The following is a 21,770-nucleotide window of genomic DNA, read 5'->3' on the forward strand; positions in this document are numbered from 1 at the left end:
TAGTTTTCTATGAATACACAGTACTCATAGCCATAGAGTTATGAAAACAGAACTGGGGAGGCCCTGAGAGTTCACAGCTTTATGTGAAAGCAAAGGAAATTATATCTGTGCTATTCCTCACAGGTGTTTGTTTGCTTATCAATACTGAGAAACCTCCAGAGATCTATTTCAGTGCCTTATTAGTACTGAGTGTTTTCCTGGTGTCTAACCTAAATCTACCTTGCCATAATTTATTCCCACTGCTGTGTGTCTTATCTATGAGGCACAAGGAGAACAGTTTACTCTTTTCATCTGTGTACTTCGACATAGTTGAACAACTATTATATCTCCCCTTTCTAGACTGAACAGTCCTGACACTTTCCACATCTTTGCTGTCCACTGCCTCAAAAGAAAACAAATTTGAATGGTTTAGAAGGGCATGAAAAGTCTCCTCACTTTGCCCAGCCAGAGCAATGATCAGACACAACTTTACTCTTTACATCTCTAAATCACAGGGACTGCTGTGCTTGAGCGCTTTCTCTGTGACAGCCAGTTCTGGGAGGCAACAGAGCAGCTCTTCCCCCCAGGAGAAACTAAGCAGCTAGAGTAGAAAATGGAACTAAATGGGACTCATTGCTAAAGGTCCCTACTATTTTGATTAAAACACTGGGGGCTGACAGACTTTTGTCTGTGGTAAAGATCATACAGTTACTCTTATCTATGAGACTTCAACCAAAAAAGCAAACACTCATTTCTGGGTGCTGGTTAGTCATGATTAATGAGAGACTTCCCCTTCACCCCACCCACACCACTCAGCTTAAACTTGTCTCTTAATACCCTTCCTCTGCACACTCACCTGAAATGAACTTACACAAAGAAAAGATCCCTATATATCTAACATTATTTTATATGGTGCCTGGTTCCCACAAGAGGGGCAGAGCATTTCTACTCTAGATGATCAAGAATATTTGGGTTTTACTTCCCTGGCCAGTACAAATGTCAGACTCAGACCACCTGCATTGAGTGATATTTCCAACCCTCTCCATGCCCCTGAGAGGTAGATATATAAAAGAAAGCCATGAGTACAGGAAGTGTATATATATTTATACACATATAGGTATACACATAACACTATATGTATGTATGTATAACATACACATGAGAAACAGAAGTTGGGCTATGTTGGATGATCTTTAGTTTGAGCTCCTTCTTAGGCTTTCAGGAAGGAAGATTAGACATTACTTTTCCTTGGTTTTGGATCTCAGATGAGATTAGAGAAGATTTGTTTGCTGAACTGCTTATGCTAGGGCAGTACTGGCACATGAGGCAGGATTACAGGTGCTTATCTGTCAGACATGAAGGTGTCTAGTGAGTGCAGGCACACCAAGTGTGCAGTACAGTCTTCCAAAGTAACTGTTGCATGTGATGGAGCCCTGCTGTCCTGGAGATACCTGAACACCTGCCTGCCGATAGGAAGCAGTGAATGAACTCCTTATTTTGCCTTGCTTGTGTTTGCAGCTTCTGATTTACCTATTAAACTGACTATATCTCAACCCTCAAGTTTTCACACTTTTGCCCTTCCCCTTCATCCCACTGGGGAGGAGTGAGCAAGTGGCTGTGTGGGTCTTAGCTGTCTACTGGGGTTAAACCATGACACAGGGACATGCCAGTCTTGTTACTACGGAGAGAGTTAACAGAATATTACATATGTCTTTTGATGTCTTGACTGTCCAACAGAAAATGGAGTAGAGTCAAATAAAGGAATACAAAAATAGGGAAAACTGAAAGAGCAAACTGTTTGCCACATTTTGTTTTAAAATATATTTATATACACACGCAAAGTTTATTAAACCTAAATCTTTTGCATATAATTATTTATTACATTATTAAAAACATATAGGTAGAAGAAGTGTTACTAGCTGCAAGCTCCCTTTCCTCCTCTCTGGGAAACTTAAAGTTCTGATTGTTATCAATGAATGAACATAAACCCAAAATAGCTGTTTGGATCAGTTTAGGCCATTTGGAAGGAAGTAGAACATGGTGCTTCATAGAAGAAACTACTGCTGAACAAACCTAGTTCATACTGGAGGTTTTTCAAGTTAGTTACTTCTGTCTCCAGAAAACAATCTTAGGAATTCCTAGTAGTTTTTAGTAGCTTCTTTGGAACAAATTTGAATAAGTCAGTAAGGAGTTATGAGACTGATGAAGGAAAAATTTGGAGCAGCCAAGAGGGAATAGCACCTTTAATAAATCTTTTTATATGTTTAGGCCACATTTTCTGTCTTTTGGGTATATTCTTCCCATATTCTGTTGCCAAAAATCTAAATTATATCTATCTCAGTATTTATTTTTTTTATTTGTGGGCCTATACAGAATGACATATTAAAGTGAAGAAGGCATTTCCTAACTGACAATTAATTCTGAGTACAAAACAGCTGAAAATGAATGAGGAGCAGAGATACTCATGGGCTTTTAAAATCAGAAATCAGAGCAAACAGATCAGGATAGTTTTGTTTGTTGTTTATATTTTTGGAAAGCACTAGGTTTGATTTAGGAGGCTTTGATCTAGGCCCATTATCTGAGCTGTAATTCTGGCAAGAATAGAAATTCCAAGGTACATCCCCTAGAACAGATTTTGAGGTGGAAATACTGTGAGAACATTTCTGCAGTTTGTCTACCTATGCCTACCCTACCCAAGAGCTGGAAAATTGTAGTCAGGATAGTTTAGATAATGGCTGAATATATGGGACATAATTTTGAAATTTCCTGTTTAAAGGGAAAAAACCACCAGCAACCTTTTCTCCTTGGTCTGATTGTTTCTCTTTTTTTTCTCACCTTTGCACATGATAAGCATGCATTTTAGTGCCAGGTTTTGTAGATTTTTATCAGAAAACTCACTTTAAAATATTTCCTCAGTACCTCCCAAGAGTAAAAATGGCCCTAATAACAAGGTTTAAATCCTACACAGTTATGTTGATAACTGATTAACTGTATTTTCTTGCAAAGCCAAGACTGGCTTTCTGGTTGTTCTTTGCCTCTCAGTTCTTCTGTGAGAAAGGTAAATGGTGCTGAGGGCAGCACAATCACCTTCTTAAGCGAGAGGGACAAACCTTCTGTGTCCCAAGCTCACAGCATCCATGTAAGGAACATCCTGACTCTGGAGTTCAAGGCACCAGGACTTGATGAAATCTTTATCACATTCACAGATGGCTAGGCATCTTGTGAAAAGATAAGGGAAGATGGGAAATAGAGGAGAAATTTATGGAATTTCTCCCGAGTGAGAAACCTCAGCAATAACAGAACAGGCTGCCTCTTTCCTTCTCTCTTCCTATTTTCAGTGTGCATTTTTTGGTGTGCAAAGTGCATGCACTCAAGCTGGGAAGAAGCCAGGCCACAAAGACATCTAGAGTAATTTTGCAGAAGTCTCTTTTGCTTGTTTATGAAGTTTGGAAACCCCTTGGGATGTCTTGTGTCTAGGGGATTCATATTGCTACCTCTGTAAAACTACATGAGTACAACATTGGGAAGTCATCAGTAGTCCATGTTGTACTGTGTGAGGCTGGCTTAGGGTCCACAAGGGCAGGGACTTTTCTGAGGACTACCATTTGATGTTCACCAATATTACATCTTCTAAGAGCTAGAATCAGGCTATGTACAATTTAAGAGAGTTCATCTTTTCTCTCATCTAAGTAGTAAATAAGTGGAATGCATAAAATACTACATATTCTCATGTGCAGTTTCACAAATACCATCATAAATCACATCACAAACAGTACAGATTAATACCACTACTTTCAATATAATGGAGATTTCTTTGCTTCCACAGCCCCATACTGTACCAATAAGAAACCTGGCTTATTTTTTTTTCCTTTCTGACCATTTCTCATTATATCACCCTAAATGATGCTGCTTACATCTTTACACAGAAAGGTGTCATGACCAAATATTTCTTACAGTTACTGCCAAACATTACAAAGGAGAAGATAAAATTCAGAAAAAAAATACATGGGAAAAAAAATGTTAATGTTACAAAAACAAATAATCAGAATTGGGAAATGCTGTAACTGAGGCTCCTCAATAGTGGAGTGATGAAATAAGCTCCAGAGAAAAAGCACAAATAGTTTAGTTTTATGATAGTGACACACCATCACTTGTTGTTATGTGGGAAAAAAAATATTTTAGTTGAATAAAACGTAATTTATGCTTGTTGCTTATTATGGAAAAACCATAGAGGCACTGTGTTAATATTTTCTTACCAAGTTCATATTAACACGAGGTTTAAATACTTATTTCTTTCAGATACCCTTGAAATGGCAATAAGCAAAATGAAGAATGTTAAATGCTATTTGAATGTGTTTATGGGAACTCTCTGAAAAATAAATTAATACAGAAAGAATAACAGATTGCTTAAAAATTTCCTGGTTGTTAAGTGCCAGCTGCTTTTTGTGTACTGATTTCTAGAGTTTAGTTATGCATCCATGGCATGAGATCATTTGGAAGTGTTTTAGCCATCGTAGAAACTATGCATTTAGAGATGAACCCATTAAATTCAATGACACATTTGCTGCAGAATGAATACTGTTGTTCATTTCATGGTCAAAAAGAGAGGAAGGATCCAGACACTCTCACCGAATGTAGCCTTGGGAAATATTGAACCCTGGAGTTCAAATGTCACTTCTTCCAACTGCAATTCCATGCAATTCATTGTCCTTATTATTGATGTAGGCCTTGTGCCTTAAAGTAGATGACATTTAGGAAAGAGCTTTCTTCTGCCCTCCATTTAAAAAAAACAACCAAACAAAATCATATTAGTCGATATCTCATGGAAGTCCAGTGTATATCATTCCCAGTCTTAGTCACTGTGGGAGACCGACTTACTGAGACAGCAAATCAGGTTTTGCTGTTCTCCCTCTAACAAGATCAAGAGGTAAAATCCAAGATTTTCTTTAAACACTCTCTACAGTGTGATTTGGTTCTTCAGAAGTCATTTTTCTTTTCTATTTCCCAATGAATAACAGAAGGCAATACGTATCTCAGTTACAACAGATATGTATCCTAACGCAGTTTTCATTGTACTAATAGCACACGAAACCCAGGAACTTTCCAAAGACATGAATTGTTTGTCAGTCATATGCATTGATCTGCAGATAATAAGAATGAATAAGATCACTATCAAGGAAATGATGACTTTAGCTCTGTCGGTGTGCACTTAGGATTTTGGCACATAAGATTTCCACCTGTGTAAAGTTTATATTGATTTTTCATGTGCACATATATTGGTATATATATGTATATCTTATATCTTCTTATACAAAGATATATGTATAGTAGTCCAACTAGTAGCAAGAACTGACCAGAAGAATGAAAGAAAACCATTTTAAGATTTTTAGATATATTTTTGCTCCATACCAGGTTTTTAGCATTTAAAAAAAAATATTAATTTACAGATAATAGCTCAAGCTCTTGGGTTTAGGAAGGATTCAGGAGCAGCATGAAATGTAGACAATTTTTGGAGTTTAATTTAGGGACTGGAACCTTTTTCTTTTTTTCTTACTTTCTAGCTCAGTGCCTGTATCACTAGCTTCTCTCACTGCCTTTTGCTTAATAAGAATTTTTTTGAAGTGATTACATTTTTGCTTCAAAAATACTTCAGGAAAATATGCTGATGAACTACTCTGCTACTAAAATATCAGTTTTAGAAAAAAAGAAGGAAATCCCTTTCTTCTTTTTCTTAAATGATGGGTTATCTTCCATTTATATTACAACTTCTTTCTTTTGTTTTCCATGAAGATTTATGGGATTTCATGCAGATTGGCATGATTTATTTGTTGGTACCTCCTGTACAAAGTGGGCAGAGCTGGGACAGTCTGCAACTTCCGATCTCGAAGCCGCATGTACATTTTCTGTTCATTCCTGTCTATGACAATATTAGACATTCATGATATAAATATATATTATATTAATGATGATGTTCTTAAATATTACATCCCAAGCAACAACTCTGAACTACTCTTTATAAATTCCTAACGAGAAACCAGCCATGTATGAACAAAATATAAAAGTATGATTTCGCTGAGCTTGAAAAAAATCTTTGTAGGATAGATATGACTGTGCCATTCATTTCATTTTTAGTTCTGAAAAAAAATACTCTTGATTACTGTAAAATGGCAGCATTATTGGCATATTTAGCTTGTTCAGATGAGCTCTTAATAGATGGCATGACTATTTTTCATTAATATTATCTAAGTCTATTGAATATCTCATAGGATATAAAAATGTGGAACTTAGCAAAAGAGTTACCTTTTACTGTTTGTTTTTGTAAGTAATCGAGTTTAACCACTCACCATCTTAAAATTCTTTATCTGTTTTTCTTTATGCTTCCTGGTAAACACAGTCTTCTCATCTGAGCCAGCCAAAATTTGTAGAAGGTTAAGTTTCAGTTCTCAGTCTTACTATGATAGCAAACTCTACATATGCTCTGTTTTCACATTCTTCCAAAACATCCTATAGAAAAGTTTATAAGTAAATAAATAAATTATTATAGGAAAAGTTGCAATTCCTTTAAAGAACAGGTGTCTCAGGATAAACAACACTTTTATTCAAAATTACCCTCATTTGAATTCATAACGAAATAAAATAAGCAATTCTTGCTATTGCCTATAATTAGCAAAATCTAATCTGTAAATACCTATTTGTAAAAAGTATAGCCAGTATGCCTTATTATATAAAATTAAACTATGTTGTAAATACATTAAAAATCTCACAAAGTCAATGTCAACTACTGAAAAAACTTGAAAAAATATGCAAGACCTTGTCACCTTACTTTTGTCACAAGTTCATGAGTCTTTATAGTTTCTTCAATATGTTTAATATAATGTAACAATGTAAAGCTGAAAGCACTCAAAAGTTCTCTTCTGGGACTCATTCCAAGCCCTTTTTCTTTTCCTTTTTTCATCATTCAGTCTTTCTGAAGTCCCTGGGACAACCACTTTAAAACAATCTGTCTTAGTGTGATTTATATTTATATATCTAATGAAACTTATTTTATAATAATTATTCTGATTTAATTTAAATAACTCCCTACCTGTTATCCTGCTAGGGATTGTCAAGGGAAGCTGCTGTATACTTTACTATTAATTGTAAATCTGTGGTCAGTTAAAACACAAAATAACATGTCTTGGCAACAGCAGATTTTTCTCTTTGTCATCAATGTTCTTTTCTCGCTATATTTTATCACTTCTTCCACAGAGTGATAAATAAACAAACTCTGTTTAAGTACAGTTTAAAAACATAAAGCATTACATTTGCAAGTGATGGAAGGAAGAAACATTTGCAGTGATCAAAAGTGTATGCAAAAGGATTACAAAAGAAAGTCATGCTAGGAAAAATATAACACTAGCAAGGTTTAGTTAGGCAACAGAATGCAGAAAAGTTTTTTTAAGAATTATTCGCTGAGAGAAGAAAATAGAAAAATTTTGGTTAGAGCCAACCACAAAAATGGAAAGAATGAGATTTAAAAAGATACTTAACCAATTTTCTTGGCTTATGCTAACTTACCTGATACTGTATCATGAGGTGATTTGGGCTACCCAGATATAGTTGGGTATTAGTACATCCACAGATACATACATGTGAGTCAGACCACTCCAAGTTCCACAGATTAGTCACTTCTAAGAGGATAAAACATTGTAAATGCTAGAAAAGACAGTCAGAGAATCTCAAAGAAATTATTCTGACCATGTGAAGGAAAGGTATTACAGGATGCATCATGAACCAAGTGGTGCTCCTTAGTCTGTGACAATGAATTGGCAGCTTTTTTGTTAAACATCAACTATTGTTTTGCTACTGCTTCATAATACTAATCACAAGTTTTTCATTAAGCAATCTAATAAATAAAGGAAAAAGATGTGTTAGAAATCACAAACACTTAATAGGAATGGAAGTCCTGAAAACACTTGAATAATAGTATCTTCAGACATCATTCGTTCTTTAAGATTAACTGTTATTATTACTCACTGAATGCCAGTACTACACCATCTAAGGAATTACTACATTTAAATGTCCTTACTACAATAACTATAATACTATAAGAGAAATTGGGAAAAAAAAAAAAAAGATCAGGAACATTCTGCTCTTTAAATAAACCTTAATTAAGACTTGTTAGAAATATAGTCTCAGAATGGCTCTTTTCTGAAATACAGGGTTCTGTCAATCAATATTTCAACAGAGGTGAAATTATAGACATGAAGTTTGGCTATTTTCTTAGTGTAATTTTTTTATATATACTAATAAATAAACAAACACACACCTGTTCCTATGCTCTATTAGATATCCTTACTGTCCAGTCAAAGGAAAAAGAAAAAGCCTTTCCAGTCATTCAAAGACTTCTTTACTGTGGAACTGTTTTGATTGATCAAATTTAGGACTGATTGGAAAGCAGGAGGCTGGCATGGCTTTTATGAACTTAGTGAGCAAGTGTGAAGTCATCATGGAATTAAATTATTTGTAAAACCAAATCCACCCAAAGGCTTTATGCACATAGTGCTGGAGATGATGGCTGTGTGCATACCCAATACCAATGGAAGAGTAAATTCTACCAGAAACGTCTCCACATAAAATTCCAGGTGAAGTGGTATGACAATCTGAAAAAAAAAGTAAAAATCTTGCAGAATATGGAGTAGTGATAACATAGAGTGATCCTCATAATCACCATCTCTGATGGGCCAGACCCATAGCTCAGAAAAGTATGTATAAACACCCACATATCTCTAGGATAAATTGGATTGTGAGCAGAGGAACATTTTTTGTGTTTTTACACTTGTTCAGGTAAACATGTTATGGTCACCCAAAAGAAAATGCCAGACTGAGTATAATCCATTGGCTGCCTCCTTAGATCTTTTTTTTTTCAAATAGACAGTAGTGCCAAAGAGGGCATACACACACATCTCTGTGAATAAACAGTGTTAACTTTTTTAGGAATGGCAAACAACTTAAGATGTGTTGGCAGCAGCAACAAATGTGTACAGAGGTTGAAATGGAAGTTGGATGGGCCAGTACATTCATTTACACAGACATATCAACCTTGACTTAGTCTCCATTCCACACACCTTTGCAACCTCCACCCTAAAAACAGCGGTCTTATTAACGCGGTAACACACTGGTCTTCAGAGAAAGTTGGTCACATAAGCAATCTCTTCTGCTCAAGTCCTGTGAAACCGCTCACAGCTGAAGTTTACCGGAGGAGGTTGTATAAAAGTTGCCTTTGCCAAAACTCCTCTCCCAGGAAAGGATATCAGCACTAATCCAGCAATGAACAGTGCAGCATTTCTTCTAAGACTGAACATTTGCTGATCAAACCCATGTACATACCTGTTCAACCCAGTGACTGTTTTATTGATAGAGATAATACCAAAAAAGTGAATACAAGTAAAACCTCAGGTCATTAATTTCTCTAACTATATCTTCTTGAAATTCATTTTACAGAAAAATTAGAGTTGTTAAAATTTAGATAATCAGAATTTACAAATTTACTTGAGATTAGGTCAACAAATAGAGTGTAAGACCTTTTAGGATATAACAGCAATAGTAAATGTAAGGTCCTAGTAATTATTTTTTAAAGGTAGTAAATCTTGGCAGAACTAGAAATCAAAGACAAATAGACAGCAATGATTTGAAATACTAGGAAACAACCTCAGAGAGACAGGTGAGAAACTTAAAGCGTGAATGGTGATGCGTAATTATATAAATGATTTTGCAGAGTAAGTTACATGCAAAACTAACAGTGAATTCTAATTGAAGTATAAGAAACACCCTATTAAGAGTCAACATTTGCTCTGTGCTTTTTGAAATACTGTATAGAGCTCTGGGCATCTCCATACTGTGAAGATATTGACAAATTAGAGGGACTGTAGAAAACAGCAGCAAAAATAGTCAGGAAAGAAGAACTGACTTGTGAGAAAAGATTGACTCATTAGGGAGTAAGTATTTGGAGTGCATAATTAAGTGTGCAGCCAGTTCCTGTGGTGAAATCTGTTTTTTAACCTCTTAGAAATTTAGATAGAAAAAGTAGCCTTGTATGAAAATACACACAGTTTCTCTGAGGATCACTGACGGTTTTCCTTTTTTTTTTTTTTTTTTCAAATTTAAGAAAAATTGTTTTTGCACTACAGGTCAGTCACTTAGACGAAGGTGGTATTTCAGTCCTCAGCTGCCATCATATGTGATTTTTTTGAGCTGTCTCCTTGTTTTTAACAGTCACATCAAGCAAAGTTATTACAGGCTTGCTAGGACTGCTGGCAATGACCTCTGTATTTGCTTTGTTAGTGCTTCCTATTTTGAAGATTCTCTGGGACTTCCTTTAGTAGCTTGAACACCTTCATTTTTTATTGTCAGACTTTGGTAAGAGAAAGGTACAAATTGGGCAAACACCTTTTCCTTGTTTCAGGAAATTTGTTATCACTGACAAAGTCATAAAACATATTAAAAACACCAGTTCCTCTCAAGTTCTTCAATAAGATGATGACAGTGTATCATAGTGGTAAATGTATAATCAACAGAGATTCTCCCTCACTGGTGCTGGTGCTTGCCTGGAAATGGAACCTCTCCAAGTTGTCCTAGCCATGTGAATAGGAGATGCAGGGAAGAGAGGCACAGAAACAGAGATCTGAAGCTGACATTTGAAAAATCTGTGATGGATTGTGTCCCCCCTAATATTGAATGGGGAACTTGCTACAGTAACACATAGAGAGTTTGTGTTCACCTGGTTCTTTAATTCTTACCAAAACAAAGCTATGACAAAACACCTAGAAAATGAAAAATTTTAATTGGTGGTAGTGGGTTTCTATTTTAAAAGGAATAGGTTTCCAAATGTCTGATTCCAAAAGGATTTATTTATTGACTTTGCATAATCTTGGGTATTTATATTCCTCTTAACACACCTGTGTGTCCTTCTGACACGTCTATACTATATTTGGTAAATCAGAATGAAGAACAAAACCTCCTACTTACTGGCCTGTTGTGTTCTACAGGTGCTGAGCACTGACTGTTATTATCAATGCATGCGACACAGATAGGTAATAACAGAAGATTAACAGGTGGCCTAAAGTAAGATGAGCTGAAGGACGAGGGTGAGAAAACTTTGGTTGTTTCTAGCACAGTTTATGTTTCTAACACTTCACGAAGTTTGTGACTCAGCCTTCCCCCTCTTCCAAGGCACACCCTTCATGCCTGCAAGTTTTCTTAGAACTCCTTCTTTTGAACTATACACATTTCTAAAGATGGGTGTTCTTTCTTTCTCTCAAGTAGGAAATGTAAGATGGATGGACATGACTGAGTTACTGTATACATCTCTCCATTTCCAAGCTATGATCTCCATTCATATTTACTTACTCACTCCTTCCTTTATGAGTGTTTGTTTACAGTTCATCCTGACTGGGCACTTGGGCATCACACAGAGTAAGACAAAACTAAATTATTTTCTTCTCACTCTTCTTCCATTTCTACCAGATTGCTTAATTTCCACATCATATTTAAAAGGTGAGATCTATTATTCTCCCATATATGAATATCTACTATGATTATATATTCATAATACTGAAAATAGAGATACAAGGTTGCAATACAAGGATTTTTTTTTTTTTTTAAGGTAAGGAAAACTCAAAATCAGCTCTGAAACTCCACCCTCAATTTAGAAAATATGTGAGGTATTGCTGCATATATCATGTATTAGACTACCCACTGGTACCCACTTCCATTAACTGGAAGGTTAAATGGTGACAGCCAAGTTCTGATTGCAAAAGACCTTGGTCTGTATGGCAAATCAAATTCTTAAACTTTGTCTGTTCATGATGGTAGACTTAAAATAGCCAGTCAGACTTATATATGAAAATACAATAAAGTACAGCCACTTCTTAAGCAGTCATACATTATGCCAATGCTTTAAAAATAATTTTAAGCTACAGATAACTGCATCTTAAAATTAAAAGGACGATACTCTCAAAAAAGCCCGTGATTTAAATTTAAATGATATAATCCCTTGTTTAAAAAACACAACTCTCAAAAATATTTTTTTCTATTTTTATTCATGCAATATTAGTGAGGATTTCTTTTTTAATCAAACACAACACAAGTTCCAATAATTATTGATGTTTTGAATTTTTTTTTGAAAAAACTGAATCCATGTTTTCTAATCATTGTCTGTTGCAACATGATATTTTCAGAAAAATGCCTGCTAGAAAGTTTAGTCATGGTAGTTCAACTGTAAGCTTCTGGAGACATCCACGTTGTATTATGCTTGGCTTAGAACGAGCAACTCCTGCTAGATTCAGCAAAAATAAAACACAATGACCTCTTCAGCTGGACGCTTTAGCAGCTGGTCTATAACTTAAGCAGAGTTTTGCTTTACGCTTTCTAAACTGTCCTGGGGATTGAATAGACAACATATAAAAATATGACAGGAAGATGATGGATTATGGGTCATAAGTCTCATTTCAGCCATACAAATAAAACATCATGCTTGTGTGTTATGATAATACATTTAATGGACAGAAATTAACAGATGTTGATTGCATTCTAGTGCACACAGCATACCAAAAGTCACAGAGGAATGTTTAAAAGATTGAAAAGAGACTGTACTATTGGATGCCTGTAAAGCAGAGTTAAAGTAGCAAAACCACAGGAAAGACAGTTTGGTAGTTGTCTGGCTTTCGTTTAATCGTTCCTCTCTGCCAAATGCAGTCATTAAAGTGTAACAACAGTTGTATGCATTTTAGTTTAAAGTGAATGGTAATGTTTTTTCTGCCCCTTTCTAAGTAATACTTTATAGCTGTCAAAACAAGGTTGTGGCAGACTCTTCTTAAAATAAAACTTAGGACAAACTTAGGAAAAAAACTATGAATGAAACTTTGTAGTTCAGTACTATTCAGCATTCTATAAATTATCCAATATAACATATAAATGCACCAAGATTTGGCCCTGCTCAGTTACAACTTGGAACAAGCTTTTATACATAATACATAAATGTACACAAAGAGAAATGCAGTTTCATACAAGAACTATGTCTTTAAAGATTCAGATGGGAAAACTAGATTTACTTCTTTAAAAGAAAGACTTGTGTGTACAGTAAGTGTTGAAATCCATCTTAACCCTTTTTCTAGTCAGGTAACATTTATTTTCAATAATTATAACTATTGAAACTATTTTAATAATTATAACATTGAATTTTAAAATTCCCTGTTTTCATATGGGGCCACATGCAGTAACTTTTTTCCTTGGTCAAACCCAGATTTATTGACAAAACTAATGGGTGTGTTTTCTGTTTTCATCAACAAATTGATGAGATCTGGATATAAGCTTTTTCTTTACTCTTTGGCCTCTTCCCAATCATATAACTAGACCATCTGTATAAGCATTATCTGTCATAGATTCATTTAAAAGTGGATTTAGAAATGTAGTCCAATTCAATCAGATAATCATGAGCTAATATATGTAGCAAAGAGTGCTTTGTAGATGTACATATTATATTGAATTTGCAAGTACTTAATGGAAATATAGGAATGCTAAAAAAAATTGTACAAATTATTGTGATGTAGAATAAAGATCCTATGTGTCTGTGCTGTTGATTTTATCACATTGTATGCCTCATAGTGAATGCCAGCCCATAGTAGGGTGTGTGCTGAGGTTGTAACAACCTGGTTTACATCTTCCCTTGTTCTAATTTTTTTTATGGCCATGGTATTGTAAACTTGACTTATGTTAGAATAAAGGCACCTGACCTGAGAAATCCATGACTAGTCATTGCATGTAACACATTGTAACATGAAGGCCTATTCTACCAGTTTTGCAACATGATTTAAAACAAAACCAGGGAAACCAGACGGTGATTGTCCATCTCCATTAATTCTTATACCTCCTCTCAATGGTGGATCAGCACGAAGGGAGTTCCTCAAAGGGTTAACTGTAAGAAGGACACTAGATGATTATTAACAGTGGAGACTTACTTTAATTACCATTTTCACATTTTTTATTTAGGCTTTTCCTATGAAATTTCTGAATCACAGAAAAACTGAAATAATCACTTTTGATCTATACGTTTCGTTTTCAATTGTCAATTTGAATCTTCTCCCAATGTCCCCTATGAAACAATTTAGTGGAAAGTATCAGGACATGCTGTTGTGGTATTGTCATTCATTTGAGATATCAGCCAAAAGTTATATGCACAGGAGAGTGTTTCAGGTCTCATGATATTTCCATCTTTCAGTATTTTGGGAATATCACAGATATTTAGTGATGCATTTTAGTTATTTCAAGTATCTACAAATTATACCCACCCATTATAACATGATCTTGTGTAAAACTGGAAAGATTGCAGTAATTTTTCTTAAAATCTGAACAGCGATTATGGGACTTTGTACATTGTTTTTCCATTTGGATTCTTAGTTTGTATTAGGATCACCATATTTTTCTGTTACCTGCAAAATCATTGGCAGCATGGAGGGTCTGGATAGGAATTTGTTGTTCATTTACTTTGTTCATTTTACCTATGAAATTTAGAGGAGTCATGTTCAAAACACCCAAAGGGATGTGTAATAACTGGTAGATCTGTGGAACTAGTTGCCAAAGGAAATTGGTTACTAAAGGTTTACAAGATTCCAAGGTCAGTAGATGAATTTCATAGAAAAAGTGTGTTGAGATTTGTTAATAGAGAAAAGCCATATTCGTCTCAATGGCTCCTGAGCTGTCTGTGGTCAGGGACTTAAAGTCTATTCAGGAGAAATAGCATACCTTTTTTTTTCCCTCTGTTTCTACTCTTTTTTTGGTCACTGATGAAGAAAGAATTATCCTTCAGATGGACTTCTAGATTGATTTGGTACAGCCATTCTTTAAACAATTTTCTTGTTTTCATTTGACCTAGACTATTTCCTCAATGCCATACTCTTTTCTGTATTGGAATGATCTATTCATAGGAGAAAATTTTTTCAGTTCCCAGAATTTTCTTTTCACTGTACTAACAAGTTAACGTGTACAGTTTGCTGTTCTTTGGAGAATTTCTGAGCATTGTAAGATCTTATGGTAGTCACTGAGATGAGATATATTTAGACTGATTCTTTGTGCCTCTACCCAAAATACCTTTTTCCAGATCTGTTACTGATGCATCTACTTCAAAGTAGTTATTTCCACAGAAGAAAAATATTGTAAATTAAACAAACATTCTAATATGTAATTTAAGTCTGACTGCAAATACAGCTGTGAAATTTTAATGATCTATCAGTTTTAGGTATTTTGTACTATGCTATAAATCGTAATTTGAAATTTGTTGGCTTTGCATGCATTTCTAACATTAAAACTGTTAAAGCTCCATTTAAACCCTTTGGAATTACAAATAAAGAATGAAAAATCTATTAAATGTCATAAGCATTCAAAATCTTCCCTAGATTTTAATTCCTTATTTTGAGTCATTTTTATTATGGAAGTCAGACCCAATGACACGCACTATGCTCTATCTCACAGTTGACAATACAGTGCCATCAAAATCATAATTGTTAAAAAAAAGAAAGATTAAACATCTTACTCTACAAGTAATACATAATGTCATATACCTATTACTAAGAAGGCCCATCTTCTCTGACCAAAGAGAATAACCTGATTTGAACTAGAAGAACTGAATAGAATTGTTAAACAATCCTTTGCATTTTAAGCAACATTTAATTAGAAACACACTTTAACCACCAAAATGATAAAAATCCAAGAGATTAAAATTTGAGTGTCAATTATCATAAAATTCATCATTGTAATTCTTATTAAAACTCAGTGTTTAGATAGGTAATGATTTTATAATATGGCAATTTGCATAAGGAGCCCTGAGATGGCTTATTATTTCGATCCTACACAATTACAATTCTAGCTCCATACATCAGAGCTCTTAGCAATGTAAAATCACTGTGCTAATTAATAAGCCATTTACTGACTGCAGCTAGTTATGGTGGTCCTGCAGCTGACCTTACGGAAGATGAGCCATCTCTGAAGTGCCTGTGTGTAACTACAAACATAATGATGTGCCAGGAGGGAATCATTAAAAATAATTTACACAAGCCTTCATTTACAAGATCTTTTGATAGCATGCTTCCCCGGTGTTTAGATCCACAGTGCAACCCCTACCATTTGGAAAGTGCCAAGCAGGAGAGTGAACGAGGATACCTAAGTGGTTAATTAAGAGCCATTCGGACGCCACAAGAGCCTCCTGAAAAATCCCTCTGATGTCTGCTGTGTCAAATGTCTCTCACAGGCAAAACCACAAGAGGTAGCTGCCATAGCAGGCTAATTATTGGGGACCAGGAGCAGCTGAGAATGGCCTGTCACTGAGTACTTGCTGTGAGCACCCAAGCCCAGGACTTAGCAGAGCATGCTTTTGTGTCATTGGACTTGAGAGAAACAGTGGAAATGAGACACTGTGATAATCAGAAGTGATTGAATAAGCTATAAAAGTGTGCAGTTGTAGATGAAATTATTCACTCGTACTGTTTGATGTATTTTGTAACTTTTTACATTTTACCATTATTCCACTTCCAACATGTGTTTTTTCAAGACTTTCATTTTGAATGCTTTTAGAAAAACAATAGATTACAAAGGCCTTATAGGGATGAAAAAAGATTTCAAAACATCAAAGTTAATTTTTATGACACAAAAATAATTTCAAACTACATAAAAAGAATGAAAAATATTTTTTTTAAAGAAAAACACATTTAATCACATTACTTTGTGAGACTACAGGAGAAAATATGAACATACACACAAAACAGTCTTCTAATTTCAGTACAGTCAGAACAACTAACAAGACTAAAAGTATGTCACTGCCTTCCTCACAGCAGCTAGAAATGAACATCATGAAAACACACAACTCATGATGAATTTCTCCTTCAGATGAGTCCCTGCAAGGTGGAGGAACAGAGCTGTTTCCTGTGTGACATTTTGTTAGTTTAGTGGCATTCGGTTGGTTTGCTGACCTACAAGGGATTTTCTAAATCTGCATGGGGGATATGTGTTCTTTTTGCCAGCTTGTTTGCCCATTATGCAGCTAAGAGCAAGTGGTTCATAGTGTGCAGACACTTTCCAAGCCTGTCTGGTACCTTATAAGTTTATTTTTGTGTTATGTGAGAAAGCAGCATGAGCACATTTCTCATGTAATCTTTGCTAGTGCGCTGTGTCTGAGTGCCGAGGCTGGGACTGGGAAGGATTAGTTTACTAAAGGTGGAGGCAGCAATGTAGTTACTCTGTGTCTGTGTTTGTGTATCTGCAGGTATTTGGGAGAAAGAGGGAAGGAGGACCCCACTGTGTGCTTGGCATCTTATTGATGATGCTGACAGGGTTTATAAGTTTGCATGTTTGATTTTTTGAAATATAGCCCATTTTGGTAAATTTATTGTAGTAAGAGGAGAATTACTTTTTTTCTAGATGGAAACCACCCTCTTCAGGATCTCTGTGATGTTTTCATTTGAAACAGACTTACTTTGTCTCATTTTTAAAAGACCTATATAAATATATTTTCAAGAATTAGAAAATACCTACCCGTTTCTTTTATAACCATGTCCCTTTGCAGAAGGAAAATAGTATTTTTCTAATATCACTACATGTCTCTCAAAGGCATAAAAGAGATGGCTTGCTTTCTCTCAGATCACTTTGCGTGAATGAATTGAGTAGAATTCACCTCTCCTTGATACAAGTAAGAGGCATTGTTCAAGGCAATAATTTGGCCTCTTGTAATTGGTGGAGACAGCTTCAAAAGGAAGGTGGGTTCAAGCCTACCACAGCTCTCATTAGACAAGACAAATCACTCTCTCACCACTGAGCGGGAATCAGCAGCCAGATTGGTCGCTTAATTTTTTTAAGTGGCTAAATTCTACTTTTCTCTAGTTTGTCTATAGTCTGTAGAAGTGGTGAGAATTGCAGCTATACTTCACAGAGCAGAAGACCAAGACACAGAGGAAAAGGTGGAGAAACAGTGCCATGAATGCACCCTAGATCCTGATGACTTCCAGACTTGACTGGCTGTATAGTGCTCATAAGTATAGAGACAGTGGGGCAAAATCTCAGCCTCTGGTTCTAACCTGAGGTCTTGCAGGAACGCAGAATCACATGGGGTTATGTGAGCTTTCATGGCTATTGTCCTCTACTAGAAACATGACAATCACTTTTGTTTGGGCCATCATCACCAGCAACAGCTTCATACAGTTTAAACCAGCATTTCTGATCAAACATCAATTTATGATGGAACAACTATTTGTTTAACCCACCCAGACATATGCAGTGCTCTTGCAGAACTTTTTTTATATTGTTATTTTTCAGTCTGTCTACTCTATTTATTGTGGCTGGTGACATTGTTGCTAGTTTTACTGGCAAACAAAATGAGAGATGATAGTATGCCAATGACTTCACAAAATAATACCAGCAATCAAAACCTGACCAAAGTAGTGACCGTCTTATTACCAAGTCTGTACTATATTTGAATAATTCTGTACCATTGAAAAATTACAATCTCTAATCAGCATGTCCTATTTTTTGATCTAAGAGGCACAAATAATAGCCAACTTTGTCAGGTGAATTACATAATCCGTAGATACCACTGAATACTACAAAACCCTGTACAACAAACTATGTTGAATGTAGACTTCCAGTCTTGCAGTCATAAGGGAGAAGAGATAATAGCACATCAACTATGATTCAGTGATTTTTTTCTGTATGTGTATTAAGAGATGCATGTTTGCCTGTAATTGTATGAAAAGGATCTTACAGAGCTAGAAGTTTAAAGATAATTTGATAAATAGCTGTGCTTGTTGGGTTATTTGTCTGAGAGACAGACCTTTTTAGAGACACCAGTATGGTTAAAAGCTAAATGCCCTGCTTTTCAAGTGACAACAATCAGCATGTCATACAAATTATATTGTTCAACTAGGGGAGCTAAGTAATGCCAATCTACTAATAATAAAAGAGATGAAAAATACAGCACATGGTACTGTCATGACACATATAGTAAACAGAAGTTCTCATCCTTACACACCTTTGTTGCTACCTTTGTTTTTAATATTTTGAGTCTTTATTCTTAATACATCTAAGAGTATATTGACAATGAAAAGAGGTGCAGTGCAAAGAGAAAAAGAATTGTTTTATGGTGCAGCAAAGGACATTTTCTTGAGCTCATAATTGTAATGGCATTAGAAAAAGGAGGTAAAAAAGGATCAGCCATTTCTGCTGATACAGTGTTAATCCCCCAAAATGGAGATTATTTCCACACTTGAATTTACAGCCAGGTGAGCTTTTGAAAGGAAAAGGGGAAATTCATGCTTCCAATTTAACAATATTGATTTTAAGGTTTAAAAATTTGTATTGTGAAGGCCAGCTCTGCTTGTCTTTATCATATACATAATCCCACTGAAGCCAGGAGAGGTGCTCTTGTGAGAGAGAGGAAAATCCCATACAGGTTCAACTGTGTGCCTAATGCCAGCCCAGATGTTGCTCTTATTAAAGTCAGCAATAAAAACTCTTGTTATTCTGAATGATGCAAGATGGCACCAGTTATGAAGTGTTGGTGAGCCTTTCTCAGTTCTGCTGGATTTCCACACATTGTAGATCAGGCCCTAAATTATCTAACTTCATTCTGGCCCCAAGTGTGAAGTCATTCCCTGGGGAAAATCTCCACTGAAATCACTAATATCTCTGCTTGAAAAAGAATTGCAAGAGCAGATGTTAGTGTTTGCCTTGAGGAATATCCAACATATCTGGGCAATCACAACATATAGTGAGATGGAAAGATAACATGAGAATATAACAAATGTTTTTCTAAGTGCCTACTCTACACTATCTTTGGGTTATCTTATTTAGGAGGAAGAGTTGTATTTCCTGAAGATCATCACCTGTCACAAAACGGAATCTGGGACTGAACACCTACATGACTTTAGGGACAAGGGAAGGCCTTTGTGAATTCTTTCTTTTTTATATGCGTACAATGAAGTAAAACATCATGGTTTTTTCTTTTGTTTCTGCGTTTTTTTCTTCTTTTTTAAAAGAACCTCAATTCCATAAAGCCAATAGCTAATAAATGTTTAATACTTGTATGTTAAACAGGTTCTATTTTTATAAATATAGCATAATCTTGATGACTTAACATGACTGTGACAAGCAAACTTTATTTTATTTCATATTATTAGTATTCATTTCAGGTTTTTTTAATGAGATGAAAATTCAAGTTTCTACATTTAATACCATGTCTTCATGTTTGCCAAGCTCCAGGAATTTTAGTGAATAAATACTCCCAATGGGCTGCCAGAAAACGCTTCCTTGAAGAGGGTCATGAAATGTATTTTTAAAGCATCCCTGTAGCCACTACCTGAAATTTGAAAAGACAGCCAGTCAAAGGTCCCAGGCTAACTCATCGTGTAGTGAACAAGAATCTTTTCTGGAATTGGTAAAGCTTTATCCAACCTATGGTTATTAGAGAGACAAATTGTCCAATTGTTTAGTCAGCTGACATATAGGAATTTAACAGAGTATTAGAGAGAATTTAAAAGTAAAATACATGTTTTCAACTTCTGTAGTGCTAGTTCAGCTGAAGGGACAAACCCAGCAGCATTTTATTCTAAGTATATAGAATGAAGCAACAGTGAGTTAAACAAGTAAGTCTTAATATGGGTTGTATGTGTCTGAAGATTACATGTGAAATGTATCTGATACAATAGAAAATATTTTTCTTCTATTTTTCCCCTTTTAAAAATAATAAATACATAAGAAGTGATTGAACAAAAGAAGGGTGATCTTAATCACTTGAAAAGGTTAAACATGTTCTTGTCTCCAGCTAAATATAAACAAGACTTCTTTTCTTGTTCACTGTATTCTATAACAGTTATTTTATCTTCATTGGCAGTTTCTGAAGAACTGGTCAGCCCTTTTAATTTATAGTAAATTCTTTTCTTCATTGTTCTTCAAATGCATACAGGAACTTTATAAACTGTTTTGGCCAAGAAATAAACAATAGAAAATGCAAAATTTGTGTCCTTGCTGTACTCTTAAATATTTCAGCAGAATGCAGTAACTTTTTTTTTTTTTTTTTTCATTTTAGATTTCTATTTAAGTTTGGAGGAGGTAGAAGGTGATCTAGCAAGGACACTTTAATTACTTTAAATTAACATATGTAAATACTTTCTTGTATAAGATGCTTGTTATACCATAACCAATTACACTTCCTCATCTTTTCCATATGCCATAATGGTAATAACAGCTGAAACTTGGAATAAAAGGCATACTGTTTCTGGTTCTACTTTCTTACCCTATGAGATCTGATTTCTTATTTCTCGCCTTATTGTCATCAGTGGCGGTGAATATTTTGTGGTTTTTTTTCCCACCTTTTCTTTTCAATCTCCAGTTGTGCTGGTCAAGGGTGTATACTGCTCTTAGTTCTCCTCTTAAAGGCACAAAGTCATATCAGTATTCAATGCATATTATCATATAACATGCAGTCACTGAATTTCCACAAATACGGTGACGGCTTGGTGGTAGATGAAAAAAATTATGCTGAAATGAAGCTGTTGGTTTAAATGGAATGACAGTGTGAAGACTAAATGGGTTTGGATACCAAAATATTTTAATCACAGATACATGCAGTTTTATGAATTACACAACTTCCTAGTTCTGTGGGAGAAACAGTATAATGCAGAGGAAAGTGGGTGGTTCCAGTCATTGCCATGCATCCCCTGTAGCTACAAGCACCCTTGTTCTCTCAGGCATCTCCAGAGGTCAAAGTGATG

Source organism: Strix aluco, chromosome 1 (assembly GCF_031877795.1).
Source record: "Strix aluco isolate bStrAlu1 chromosome 1, bStrAlu1.hap1, whole genome shotgun sequence".
Taxonomy (NCBI): domain Eukaryota; kingdom Metazoa; phylum Chordata; class Aves; order Strigiformes; family Strigidae; genus Strix; species Strix aluco.